At 40.3% G+C, this 14614-nt stretch overlaps 1 long non-coding RNA gene across 7 annotated transcripts in view; it reads right to left on the bottom strand.

Annotated features, from left to right (window-relative positions):
* The window catches only part of LOC116660528, a 204311-nt gene that overhangs the window by 136404 nt on the left and 53293 nt on the right, over window positions 1-14614 (bottom strand). For 6 of the 7 annotated variants that reach the window (XR_004316115.1, XR_004316114.1, XR_004316117.1 and 3 more), the window contains 5 exons: window positions 10889-11199; window positions 8639-8754; window positions 3901-4096; window positions 1573-1612; window positions 1212-1478 (listed from right to left, as the gene is read on the bottom strand). This is a non-coding gene — a long non-coding RNA (uncharacterized LOC116660528). Of the gene's footprint in view, window positions 1-1211; window positions 1479-1572; window positions 1613-3900; window positions 4097-8638; window positions 8798-10888; window positions 11200-14614 lie in introns of all 7 variants that reach the window. The other variant, XR_004316112.1, reaches the window with a different exon arrangement.

Raw genomic sequence — 14614 nt, forward strand, 5'->3', positions numbered from 1 at the left:
CGAAGATATGGTATATATACAATGGAATACTACTAAGCCATAAAAAAGAATGGAATACTGTCATTTGCATCAACATGGATGGATGTAGAGATTATCGTACTAAGTGAAGCAAGCCAGAGAGAAAGAAAAATACCATATGATATTGCTTACACATGGAATCTGAAAAAAATGAGACAAATAAACTTATTTACAAAACAGACAGATTCACAGACACAGAAAACAAATTTATGGTTACCAAAGGGGGAAGGAGATCTGGAGGGATAAATTTGGAGTTCAGAATTTGCAGATACTAACTATTATATATAAAATAAATAAACAACAAGATCCTACTGTATAGCACAGGTGACTATATTCAATACCTTGTAATAGCCTATAATGAAACAGAATATAAAAAGAAATATATATATATATATATACACACACACACGTATAACTGAATCACTATGCTTTACACCAGAAATTAACATAACATTGTAAATGGAATATACTTCAATTAAAAAAAAAAAACAAAAATAAAGATATGGTTTTACTTTAGACTTTGTTAGTTTGATAAAAAGAGTGAAGTTCTCTAAAGATGAGTCCATGAACAGTTTTTTTAATATTAAGATACAGTATCTTATTGTAAGTATCATATTATAACTTTCATCTATAAGAGAAACAGTCATTTCCTATATCAGATATAAATATGACTGCTACTGTTATTACTATATAACTTGGAGGCAGCAGGAGAGTTTTGAGGGGCCTAACACAGTGCATCCACTAGGCAGGAGTGAGTCATTCCTGCTTTAGAGACAGAAGAAATTATAACACTGTGGTGCAAGGGGAGCTCCACTTCTGGAGCTGAGGTGAGGCTGCAGAGACCCACTTCTGAGGCAGAGCAGCCTCAGGAGAGCATCCAAGGTGGGAAAGAGAGAGGGGGAGACCCTCAGACTCTGGCAGGGAAAGACTAGTCTTGAGAGACCAGTGACCCTGCTGTGGGGATTCAGATCAAAAAGTGGTGGTGGTGGCGGTGTCGTCACCACCTGGCTCATGTTGCCGGCAGGCTGCTGTGAACGTTAGGGAAGCAAGTGTTGGTTACACAAATATATTATTTGAATCCTTTCCTGATTTCTGTACCAGAGGACTTTTTTTTTTTTCACATGATTTTTTTTTTGTCTTTATAGTCAAGTTTTCCATCAGGTCCCATCCCAGTAACCACAAATGAGACTTACAGTTTGGGGTTTGGAGTTGCTCGTGTGGGCAGAAGCCAGCACTTGTACAAGCAAAAGTGTATGTAAGGAACAAGTTCTCGTCCAGTTAACGGTGGAAAAACCCAGCCTACGCCAGCGACATCCACACAGCGGTCGACACGCTGGCACTGAAACAGCCACACCCTGTGGCCTGGGACCGCAGGCCGAGAGCAGGTGCCGTTCTCTTCAAAAGTCTGCTAGTGTGATCATCTCTAAGGCTCACAGGCACAGAAAACCAGCTGATGGTTACTAAAGGGGGAAGAGGGAAGAGGGATACATTAGGAGTTTGGGATTAACAGATAAAAACTACTGTATATAAAATAGATAAACAACAAGGTCTTACCATATAGTATAGGGAACTATATTCAATAGCTTGTAATAACCTATAATGAAAAAGAATATATACATATGTATAACTGAATCACTATGCTGTACACCAGAAATTAACACAACATTGTAAATCAACTATACTTCAATTAAAAAAAAAACCTGCTAGTGTGTTCTATAACCAGAACTGGGCATCTTACTAATTATTTCAGGCACAAAGGTATTTCCCAGATGACATGCACCTGGGACATGACTCCAAACTGGGCTACAGCCTCAGGGGACTGCACTGCTCCCACCACCAGTAGACTGCTAGTCATTCCAAACATGAGAATGAGCTGTAAGCAGAAAAAGAATTCTCAAACTGCCCCCAATAACCCTGTCCAAGCAAACCCCATAGCTGTCTGGCGACCTGATGTTCTCCTTCATTTCTAAGCTAATTTACCTGTTTCTCAGTTACCATCTGGAATATTTGTAACATCTGTAGACAATCTGAGGAACACTGTGATTCATGAAACTCAATTTCAAAAATCAATTTTAAAAAGACACTCCCTACAGTTTTTCTTGCTCCCTGGGACTCCAGGAGTGTTCTCACAAAATCCTTGATTTGTTTCCAGAGCTTATCTCATGATTCTCATTGTCTCTGGGAAGGGGTGTCATTCTAACAAGATCTCAGTGAACCATTAGATCAGCCAGTTCGGTCTAATTGCCAAGCCAGGAAACAGCCCTTAGCAAATTTCAGCCTCTGTCTGCATCCTGTGAAATGCATATTTTAAAGGTAGAGATAAATAGATACTTCTCTACTTAAAGAAGATTTTAGATATTGTCAAAGGAAGCATTTTTCTCCACATGTGAACATTCTTCTAGAAGGACCCAGGCTCACCACAAGTGTATCCTTAGAAGGATGCATTCACTGTAATTATATGTGGTTTATAAGACACATTAGGCAACTGTGTGTGTGAGCAGACAGAGAGGTTCTCAGCTGGGTGACTCACAGCACTACATGGGGAAGATTACAATGTTCCAAATAGGTAATAAGCACTTTGCAGAGAACAGAATAAAAGAACAAAATTCTGTTTTCATATTAGTTGGATGAATCTTAGATCTGTGAGAGAAATGAGGGCCTTTGGAAAACACTAGCACCACTATTGTTCCTGTTCAACCTGCTTATACTAATGCGCCCTGTACCTGTTCTGAAAGAAGAGCTTTCTCAAAGGCTTTTCATTTACTCCATCATCATTAGAAATGACTCATTATGCTCCGTAATTTCAGAATTCCCAAGCAGGACAATGAAGAATATGAAACCCCTTCAGGCCTCTTCATTAACAAAGCATTTACACAGATGCATGCATATATACATGCCGTACACATGTACTCATGCGTGCACACACATATCTACATATGTGTATAAAACACATACATACACTCATACGTATATGTGTATATATGTATACGTGTGTGTGTGTGTGTGTTATATATATGTATATAAACAGACACATAGATCATTTTCCACTCTGAGAAAAAATCTCTCTTCTGTCACAGGATGATTCTCTTTCACATTAAAAACTGTCAGGGTGATAATCATAGCAATGGCAAACGTTTTCTCATGTACATCCTCTTTTAAGTTACAGAATCATTTATGATTGTTAAGAAAATGGTTCTGCTTCAAAAATTCTCTGCCATTTTTGTGGTACTGTTGAATATTTTTCATAGGCACATTCTTGTCCTTATCCCAGAGCCTATACATCTGTCATCTTTTAAAGCAGCAGTTCTTAATGCGGGAGGCATGGAGATTCTGTCCCCAGGGAACATTTGACAATGTGTGGAGACAATTTCAGTTGTCATAACTGGGGAATTGGCAGGCAGGACTACTGGCATCTTGTGCGTGGAGTCCAGAGATGCCATTAAACACCCTACAATGGGTGGAACAGCCCCCGACAAGAAAGAATTACCAGGCCCCAAATGTCACTGGGACCGAGGCTGAAAAATTCTGTTCACACTAAAAACCTCATCTTACTCAACATTACCACTGTCCTTCCATCTTTCAGAACTGAGCCAACACTAATCACCAGGAAGATCCCCCTCAATATTCAACCAGAAGCGTATTGGTGTGCTGATAAGTATTCGCCCTTCAGCGTCAGAATCATCCACAGCTTAACTCCAGAAACACACCTGTCTTCCGTAAGATGCAAAATTGTTTCAATCTAGTTAATGGATCTATTGGGAAATGGTATAAAATGAAAGTATAGACAATAAGAGAGTATGTGTATTAGTTTCCTCGGGTTGCCACAACAACTCACCACGAGTTAGCTAGGAGGCTTAAAACAACAGAAATTTATTCTCTCACAGTTCTGGAGGCCAGAAGTCTGAAATCGGTGTTAGCAGGGCCCTGCTCCCTCTGAAGGCATCGGGGAGAATCCTTCTCGCCTCTTCCAGCTTCTGGTGGGTCCAGGCATCCCTTCCTTGGCTTGTGGCTGCATCACTGAAATCTCTGCCTCTGTCTCCACTGGCCTTCTGCTCTTCTGTGGCTTCTCCTCTTCTGCCTGTTATAAGACACTTGTCATTGGATTCAAGGCCCAACTGGGAAATTCAGGATGATCACAAGATCCTTCATGAATTACAGCAAATACCATGGTCCTAACTAAGGTCATATTCACAGGTTCCAGGTGATAGAGCTTTAGAGGGGCCACCATTTAATGTCTGTGTGTGTGTGTGTGTGTGTGTGTGTGTGTGTGTGTGTGTGTGTGTGTGTGTGTGTGTGTGTGTGTGTGTGTTTAAAAATCACTGTTACAAGGCCAGGCTCAAAACAAGCAAAACATTTTCTCAAGGTATAAAGTAAGGTTTAACGTACATTTACCTGGATTAGTAACCCCACCACAGCTTCTGTCTATTGAATTAAAAAATGTATCATTTCTTGCAAATGAAAGCTACAATGAGGTATATCACCTCACACTGGTCAGAATGACTATCATTTAAAAGCCCACAAAGGATAAATGCTGGAGAGGCTGTGGAGAAAAGGGAACCCTCCTACACTGTTGCTAGGAATGTAATTAGTGCAGCCATTATGGAAAACAGTAAGGAGACTCCTTAAAAACTAAAACCAGACTTAACATATGATCAAGCCATCCCACTCCTGGGCATATATCTGGAGGGAACTCTAATTCGAAAAGATACATGCACCACAATGTTCATAGCAGCACTATTTACAATAGCCAAGACATGGAGGCAACCTAAATGTCCATCAACAGATGACTGGATAAAGAAGTTGTGGTATATATACATGATAGAATACTACTCAGTCACAAAAAAGATTGAAATAATGTCATTTACAGCAACATGGATGGACCTGGAGATTGTCATCCTAAGTGAGATAAATCTGACAGAGAAAGGCAAGTATCATATGATATCACTTAAATACAAAATCTAAAAAAGTGAAACAAATTAAGTTTTTTACAAAACAGAAACAGATTCATAGACATAGAAAACAAATTTATGGTTACCAAAGGGGAAAGGAGAATACACTAGGAGCTTGGGATTAGCAGATAAAAACTACTATATATAAAAAAGACAAACAACAAAGTCCTACTATATAGCACAGGGAACTATATACAGTATTTTGTAATAACCCATAATGAAAAAGAGCGTGTATATATATATATGCATAACTGAATCACTATGCTGTATACCAGAAACTAACACAACATTGTAAATCAAATATACTTCAGTTTTTCAAAAAAGAAAAAAAATCTATGATTTCTATCTACAAACTATTTAAAGCAAAGACCAGGTACCAGAAAACTTGGTGACTAGAGAGAATGCCAGAGAGAAACTAGCGTGTTTACTCGCAGGTAAACAGCATGTATTATTCAAGACAGGTGAGGTTCAGTCTCACTTGCACGGTGCATGCCTCCATAATTCTCCCAGACAGCTCTCAAGTGTCCCACTGTATCATCAGATGAAGGCAGAAAAGATCATGGAACTTGAACAAACTTCTAAGAGGGAGAAAGACCTTGAAAGATATGTTGTTAAAATGTCTTCATTTTAGAAATTAGGAAACTAAGATCCCAAAAGCTTTCATCTTTTATTACTTGCCCAACATCTCTCAGACAGGCAAGGCCCGAGGCAAGATTAGAAGTTTCGACTGTCATTCTAGGCCAAGGTTCTTCCTCTACATTATGGTTCACCTACTTTCCTTCTGCTACTAAGTACACCCATTTTCCTGATCTTTTAGCTGAAATAGAGAGGAGATCACCACCCATAGGACACATTATTTTCTTTCACTCTATGTCAGGCAGCTTGGGTGACCATGATAAGAGACCATAGGCTTTGTGTCTTAACAGAGATCTATGTTCTCATGGTTCTGGAAGCTGGAAGTCTGTCCATAGCTCAGCCCCTATCACTTTACATCAATAGAGTATTGTTTTTCAAAAACAAAATTTTTTTATATCATTTAATCCCCATAACTTTGTGACTTGTTCCATTTAACAAATTAGGTAACTGAGGCTCAGGGAAGTCAGTTGGCTGATCCAAGTTCACACAGCAGGTAAGATGCAAGCTGGAACTCAACATATGCCTTTTATTGGGATTCTAGAGCTCTTTCCCAGTGTCCAAGATGACCTTTTGTATTGGTCACCTTTTAGTAGCTGTTCTTATAAAGCACACACGGACATTGTGAAAATACATGGTTTCTAACAAGGTCCTTAGAGAGACCTTTGAAAGTCTAATGTGGTAATTCTTACACCTGACCATCCAACATATTAGTGACTTAAACCCCATAGAATGGAAACAGTTTAATATGTCATCTGTTCTCATGTACACCAGGAATAGGACTTGAGAGGAGATTCAGCTGTTCTCACAGTAAGCCATCAAGTCCTACCAAAAAAATCATAAAGGAATAAATGATTATTCACGGTGATACGAGCACATGTATTTTGAACAAGAAAACATTATGTTAAAGAATGTGAGAGAAAAATGATGTAGATTTATTCTGAGAGCTTTTCAATAAAACCTCTAGGATGGAACACTAGAAATGTTTCATTCCATAATGTTCTGTCAAGGTTTTTCCAAATATAAAAAACAAAACTATTGTCTGTTGATAATGATATAAATTTCAAGAAGATTCTGAGTATAAACTTAAAAACTTAACACGTAAAATACATTCTCTGTTACATAAAGTTAAGAAAAAACTTTACTACTTATGTTTACTAATAAAAATTATTAATTTTTATAGGTGTGGTGACACTAGTGTTGTTATAGAAAAATTCTTTTAGAGATGCACATAGAAGAAACTATTAGGAATGGAATGGTATAGGTCTGTGATTGACTTTCAAATACTTTGAAAAATGAAGCAAATATGTGTTAAATCTCAGTGATAGGTATATGGCAGTTCATCACACTAGTCTCTGTACTCTTATCTCTTAAGATTTTATGTCTTAAGATATGCCTAAAAATTCATAATTAAAAATAGTAGGGTATTGCATATAGTTCACTGTGCTATACAGTAGGACCTTGTTGTTTATCTATTTTATATATAGTAGTGTATATCTGCTAATCCCAAACTCCTAATTTATCCCTCCTCCATCCCCTTTCCTTTTTGGTAACCATAAGTTTATTTTCAATGTTTGTGAGTCTGTTTCTCTTTTGTAATTAAGTTCATTTGTCACAGGGAACTGTATTAAATATCTTGTAATAACCTATAATGAAAAAGAATATGACAAAGAATATATATACATGTATGTATAACTGAATCACTAGGCTGTACATCAGAAACTAACACAACATTATAAATCAACTATACTTCAATTTTTTAAAGATTTTAAGAAATAATAGGATATGTTATGAAGTTACCAAAATCTTGGAAGCAAAATATTAATAGTACATTATTTAACAGACAATGACCACAGAGTAATGCATGCATGGCCCATGTAAGTAGAACACAAGGGAAGAGATACACATGTATCTGTCTAGAGAAACACATCCCATCCCTCTAATTTCTGCTGCTAGAAGTACACATTGATCAGCATCTTTGGAGCAACCATAACTCTCCTTATTATTAGAATTGAAAAAGAAATGAAGAATTCCATTTTGGGTAAGATGGGCCAGTCTGGTTTTTCTTTTTGACATACAAAACCTGTACATAATTAATGTATACAGCTTGATGATTTTGGAGATATGTAGACACCCAGGAAATGAACACCACCTCCAAACTTCCCTCTCACCCTATTATTTACACATATTTTTGGCATAAGAACACAACTTAAGATTTGTCCTCTAAGCAAACTTTTAAGCATACAATCCAGTGCTCCAGTAATCCAGTTAACATGAGACTCTATACTGCACAGCAGACAGTTGGGTTTTGACTGCTAGCATTATTCTCGTGATCCATGGTAAATGCGAAGAGGCATTTTCAGGAGAATTAAGTCCCCATGCAACTAACAGTAAAAGCAGAATTTGTGTGGAAAGCACACAAGAGCTCATACACATTCTCTTTAAGCTTCAATTTGAAAGAATTTCTGAAAGGTTAGAAGCCTTCCCCCCTGAGGGTATTCAAAAAGCCCAGAAGTACTTTTTTGTCACTTGTTTTGAATTTTTTTTCCCCAAGATGAAGTACAGGAAGCTGATTCAGAGGAGCTAGTAAATTTAATCATTTTAAGGGCCCCATGCCTCCCCCTAGTCTCCCCCCACCCCATGCACAATTCCTAATTCCTACCCAGATAGAGGACAGAGATGACCTTGGGTTTAAGTGGAGCCTTTAGCCTACCTTTGGGCTTTTATTCAAATAAAGCCTCCCATTTTACCTCTCCTGTGAATCGTGTGGGTGTGTTCAAGCAGAAGATACACATGCCAGGAAAACAAATCTGGTCATACACTTGGATTCTCCTCACTCCGGTCTGTTTCAAGAGGACCACCTGGCCTCCGGAAGCTGTTAGTCACCATCAGCTCCCAGTTTGAGGATATCATAATAAATTCATGATTTTATTTGATAAATAACTCTGCAATTGACCTCACAAGATTTGAGATTTTGGAAATCTGTTGGGTTAGAAAAGATGCTAAACCAAGTGACAGGAAAGAAGACTAAACCTCACCTTATTAAAGGAAGACAAATGAGGTGCACGTGTGTGCAAAAGCCCAGCTGTGAGCTCCCTCGCCATCCTCCCCATGAGTTGAGAGGAGGAAATGTTCCATCTCCAATACCGAGGAGCTGAGACAAAGAAGCAGTGTGGTCAGTGGACTGCCTCACAATTCTAGGAAAAGTTGAAACTTGTATATTCAATATTTTGCTATTAACAAAGAAACAATTGTTTCTAACAAAAAATCACCCCTAATCCTGCCCTGGGAAATGGTGTGCACTATCAGCACATTGGTCTATAGATGCCCAGATGCTCAGAGAGGTCTGCCCCATCAAATCTAACTAAAAAATGACCCAGTCCATCACCATCAACCCCACTGTGGAAAATTTGGGTGCTAAAAGTCGGAAAACCCAAATCAGACTGGTTTACGCAGGAAGCGACATTAATCCAAAGGCTCAGATGATGTCTCTGTCTCTCGAATCTGCAGTCCTCCATGATGGTTTCATTTACAGGGCTCTTGTGATGAAAACATGGCCACAAGCAGCACCAACAGGTTATATCCTCCCAGATTTAAATCCCCGAGGAAATAAGCCTTCCTTCCTACCAATGGCTTTTGTAAAAGACCAGGGACTGGTTCCAGTTGGGTTGTATGGTCATCCTTGAACTACTCTGACCAGGGAACACAAGGGCCTCAGGAAGGCTGAAGGCCTGGGGAAGGGAGAAGTGCAGGGGAAGGCCTTTTGCATCTCTAAGAGCAAGTCAGCAAGCAGTGTTGCTTATGCTCCAGTGCCACAGAGCTAGGCATAGAAGAACCCTTTAAAATTTTACCCACAGCCCCTTAAATACTCCAGGCTACACTCAGATTCTCATCCCAGCTTCCTTACTAACGGCCAAGCTTTGTTACTGAGGAGCATCTTGCCTGGTTCCTTCTTCCCTCAGGCCAGTGGTTCTTCCAGGTGGCTTCTCAGCCCTTTGGGATATAGTCACCTGGCATCTCTATCCCAGCTGACTTTCAGGTTAGAATCTAAACTCTTTCTTCCTAGCGTTGTCCATGTGGTGTCAATTTGGGAGGCCTTTTGAAAGACAGCGTTTGGTTGGCGTTCTGATCATGTTTTACATGTGTAGTGGGTGACAAGAAACTAAAGTGAGATAAATTTGCTTCCACTTGGAATAGCTATACTCACATAAGACAGCACAGAGATGATGGACCACATGGTACTGGGCCCACTCTGTCATCTTGCTGCCTCCTTTGGGTGCCAACTCCATCCTCAGCAAGTAGAGTAAGTTATAAGTGGACCCGTTTCTAGAGCAACAGCTGAAGGCCTGCACATCATCATGGCCACGTGGCAGGGCCACTTCTGTCTCTGTGGAGGTAAAGGCTGAGTCCTCATGGAAGGCACGTATGTAGGAAGAGCAGACTGCAGAGTCAGCTTGCTTGGGTTTGAATCCACAACTCTGCAGCTTACTAGCTGGGTAACCATGAACACGCCCTTGAATGAGACAACCTTTCCCTCTCTGTGCCTGATTTTCTTTGTATTTAAAAAGAGGATACTTTAAATCTGCCATCCTTATGGGATGATTAATGGGATTAAATAAGGTAGTACCCATGAGGGACTTATCACAAAGCCTGGTGCATAAGCTGTCAGTAAACGTCCCCTGCCACGGTGAGTGTCACAACCACCACCACTACCAAAAGTGAATGTGATTGAGGAACATAGATTTTAGGGGCAGATTTCTTAAGTTCAATTCCAATCCTGTCTCTTACTGTGGAATCTTGACCAGTTACCTAAGCTTCCCAAGACTTGGTTTGCTTATCCAGAGACTAGGAACTACAATGGTACTGGCCTAACAGAGGTGGAAGTGAAGTTCAAGTTCAATAAGCATATCACTAGGCTCTCACATGTCATCTATCCTTTTATTTATGTGGCATGACACTGGAAGTGTTGTGATAAGACCCTCCCTCCTCAGTATCAAAGGGAAAAAAATGTTCCACAATTGCCACTTCTGTCCCAGGCACCTGGAATTCAGGAGTTTGGAAAATGTTCCTTTCATTTACAGGCAATGTTCACTGTTAAAGGTAACTGCCCTGAGGTGGCCAGGAGGAGGGGTACCCCAGCATCAGCTCCAAGGTGACACTTAATGGGGATGAGGGTAAGGGTACCAGACAGGAGACCCCTGGAGTGATGTGAACAACACATGGGGAGCCTGACAGTGAAAGAAAGGCCTCGGATGTGGTGGTCAGCACTCCCTAAAAATGTTACTGACCTTCTCAGTTCGGTCAAGGCTTCATGTCAGAAGGTCCCACCAGGCTCAGCGCCCAGATTCTCCTCGCGGTCCTGAGCACAGCATCTCCACAACAGAGCAAGCCAACCGCAAGATTCGCCAGGGCTTTCTTCAGATTCTGAAAACCTCGAGTTTTCTGAAGTAATATTGAGGCCACATGGAACTAGTCCTGGAGCGGATGGTTTAAACACTCGCTGTGGCCCCAGCTCTTTCCCGTCGTCTCCAAACAGTATTTTAATAATGATACAATCCCCCTCTTCAGATGTGGAGAAACTGGAGAACTGAATAATTTCCTAAGACCACAAAGCACAGAAGAGGCAAGACTGTCTCAAAATAATAGGATGAGCTGAAGCAAAAGAAATCTTCAACTTATTAGCTGAACAAGTTTTCATCTATGAAGAGAACTCCTCAAGGAAATCTGGACCACTCTCTTTCTGAAGCATGTTTTAAAATTCAACCAGACTAAACAATGGAGACCACAGGGAACAGCCCTCCGCTTGCCAGGTATTAGGGGACGGGGGCTGCGCTGGCATCCAGCCCTCGTCTCTGTGATAAGGAGCCCTGGTTACCTGGGCTGCTGGGCCGGGAGCAGAGGCAGAGAGAGCGGGTTGTTCACACCGACTTTCAATTTTCATACGAGCAAATTTAATCAGTTCCTCGCCACGGCCCTCCTTTCAAGTCTCTGGAAACCTCTCAAGGGAGAAAATAACACTCAGAAACACAGGAATCTTTTCTCTTCTCTGCAGGCATTTGTCACAGCGCCAGCTGCTAAGTGCACAAATTTTGGCAAATCCAGTCACTTTGATATACTTTTCCCAGGGTTCCAAAAGAAAAGATAAACAAAAAACTTGTGACTGCAGGGGGAGCAGAGGTAGCCAGGAGTTTAAGAGGTAGCCCATCTTCTTTATGTTCCTGGCAAAGTGTCAGCAAGAAGAAATCACCTTGTTAGTGGCTTCTAAGACTGCAGGTTTAAGAATGCCTGGGGGCACTCTGTGCGCAGGCTCCTGGGGTTTGCGCCACTTCCCACAGGTAAAGCAGAGGGCAGCCGCTGTCAGCCACGGCTGTGTTTGGGTTGACACTTTTTTTTTTATAAAGCCAGGAAAAGTAGTCCCCATCTCAAACTGGTTCTCAAAAGGCATATGGATTTTCTTGAACACAATTTCTCCATGAACTAAACAGGAAAGGCAAAAATAGTCAATATTTTCTTTAGATTTTATGAGAACAAACAGGATATGTCTAATTAAAACTTTTTATTATCTGGGCCCTAACGACTTTGGGAGGAGTTTATTTCTCCTAGGATGAGTTTTTATAACCACATCAAGATCCAAGATGTTAAGGAACCAACGGCACGGGTGGAGATGAGGGCAAGTTTAAATATTAGCCACATTTTGATTATATGCATTCACCTTTCTGTAGTTCTCAGACACATTTCCTCAGCTGTCAGCCTTATTATTACCCCACTGAACAAGACAGACTTTAAACAAACACTACTTTTTGATCCTGTACTTCCCTGGATATTTGCCAAGAATTTGAGATGTAAGAAATAAAATCTCACCTTCAGTTTTTAGTAAAATTAGATCCAGGCCAAGAAAATGCAGCACAAATCGAGCGTCTTCTCCGACGCTGTGCCGGTGATGTCATAATTGGAGCTGAGATTAGGAAACCTCACAGGATCTCAGCTGTTATTCTCACTAATTCCTTAGTCAATTGAATTACTTTCTTCCCACCCTCTGCCAATTTATGAAAAATCAGAACACTGCCTAGCCTCACGGGAGTGTGGTAATATATGTCTCTGTAGATGGAGGCTGGAAGAAAGGGAGGCTAGATTTCCCTGATCTTCTAGGTCCTCGCTGCAGGGTTGCAGGTGAGCAAGGTCAGCAGGGATGCTGACTGCCCTAGACTGGCCCTGCGTGGCTGCATCTTGAAAAGGTCCACTGCAGCCTCTGCTAGGTCCAGCTCTGCAATGTATTGTGTTTTGGGTTTTTTCTATTAACTGAGGGTGACTGGCTTCCAGATACTGACATGAGCCAAATACCTATAAGACTGATTCAAAACACCAAAGTATTAATTCATGGTGATAAATATAACTCCCAAAGGCTCAGAGTGGCCTTTGAGTGTAATCAGGTCATTATTTCCTCTAGAGGAAAAGTCACATAGGAATCTAAATTACATTTAAAAGGCACTGGGTGATGCTCACAGGAACTACCACCAAGGGGTGACAACCTGTGCTACCCAATCCATTTCTAGGAACAGTTCTCAAAGAGGACAGGAGGACAGTCTTTGGTCAGCGCTGACCCTCCGATAAATTAGTCTCCTAATGTTTTTCCAGAATTTAGGTAAATCACTACCATCCCTAAACAATAAGGTGATAATCCCTTTAAAAATGTGATTGAGAAAATTATAACATTCTTTTTCTGAAAAAAAAATAACAAAAGACCCCAATAGCTTTGACAGGGCCAGGGAAAAGGTCCAGGGCCCTTGACTGAATTTGTGAGGCGCTGTGCATTTCCAATGTAAAAATCTGGAAACAAAATAGCTTTGTGGGCAACACACAAATTAGACTCCAACCAGAGGGCTTACTTCTGCAGTTGAGAAGATGACAAACTAATCTATAATGTTTTCTCTTCTGATATTCACCTTCAGAAGTGACATTTTCTGACCTTGCTTCCAAATTTGGAACTGCATTCTGCTGTGTGCCATGCTCCCATGTGGCTCGAGTGTCTTGCCTCTGCTGCTTGGCTGGTTTTATGGAAGCATAATTGTGGTTCAATAATAAAATGAAGGGGATGCTAGAGATCTTCCATGTCCAGCAAGGCAGAAGAAGAGTTCTAGCTCAGTATGTGTTTAAGGAAGGGTACCAAAAGAATTAATACCATTAAAGCCGACAAATTAAGCATTACAAGTAAGACGCTCATGTAAGGAATAATTCCTTAAACATGTGCATCATTGTGGAAATTCTCTCAATTCGCCCACTCTCTTTCCTCATATCTGAAAGACACCAGGAAATGCTAGGAAGAAATTCTTTTTCTTTTTCTTCCTGGGTGAATAAATTTGTTCACGGGCAATTTTTTTCTGTTTAGTAATAGTAAGAGCAACATCTGATATTTATTGAGCATTTAGTGCTTCACTCCAGATATCATACCAAGAACTAAAATAAATCTTCACAACTATTTCATGAGTTAGGTCCAATTATTAACCCTAGCAGGCACGAGGGTGAGAAAATAAGGCAAGTTGTTTAAGTTCGGTACGGCTCAAGCTCACGTAGCTTGTAAGGGTCAGGGCTAGGGCATAAGCCCCATAGAGCCTGCCTTCTTAACTACTAAGGAAAGTGTTTCCTCAAAATTTCAAACTATAAATACTTGTGTAATTTGGCCTAACCCATTATATCCATTAGTATTGACCTTGTAAATTTGATTACTATGCTAAAGCTGTTTCTTGTTCCCTTCTCCTTCATGAAAAATGGGCAAATATAAAATTAGAACAACCTCCTGTTCTGTTTCTCAGTGAATGACTTTATTATCATCTCAGCCAATACTGAAATCCCCATTTCAAAAAAAAAAAAAATCACCACCCACATTACCTTCATTGTTAATATTTATAACATGTGGTGAAAGGGTTTAGAACTCAACTTCATTGTTCCAACAAAAATTCAAAATCTTCCAAATTGGCCAAGGGGTCCTACTTCTAAAAGGTTTACTCCTCAAATAA

The sequence above is a fragment of the Camelus ferus genome, chromosome 29, assembly GCF_009834535.1.
Source record: "Camelus ferus isolate YT-003-E chromosome 29, BCGSAC_Cfer_1.0, whole genome shotgun sequence".
NCBI classification, from domain to species: Eukaryota; Metazoa; Chordata; class Mammalia; order Artiodactyla; family Camelidae; genus Camelus; species Camelus ferus.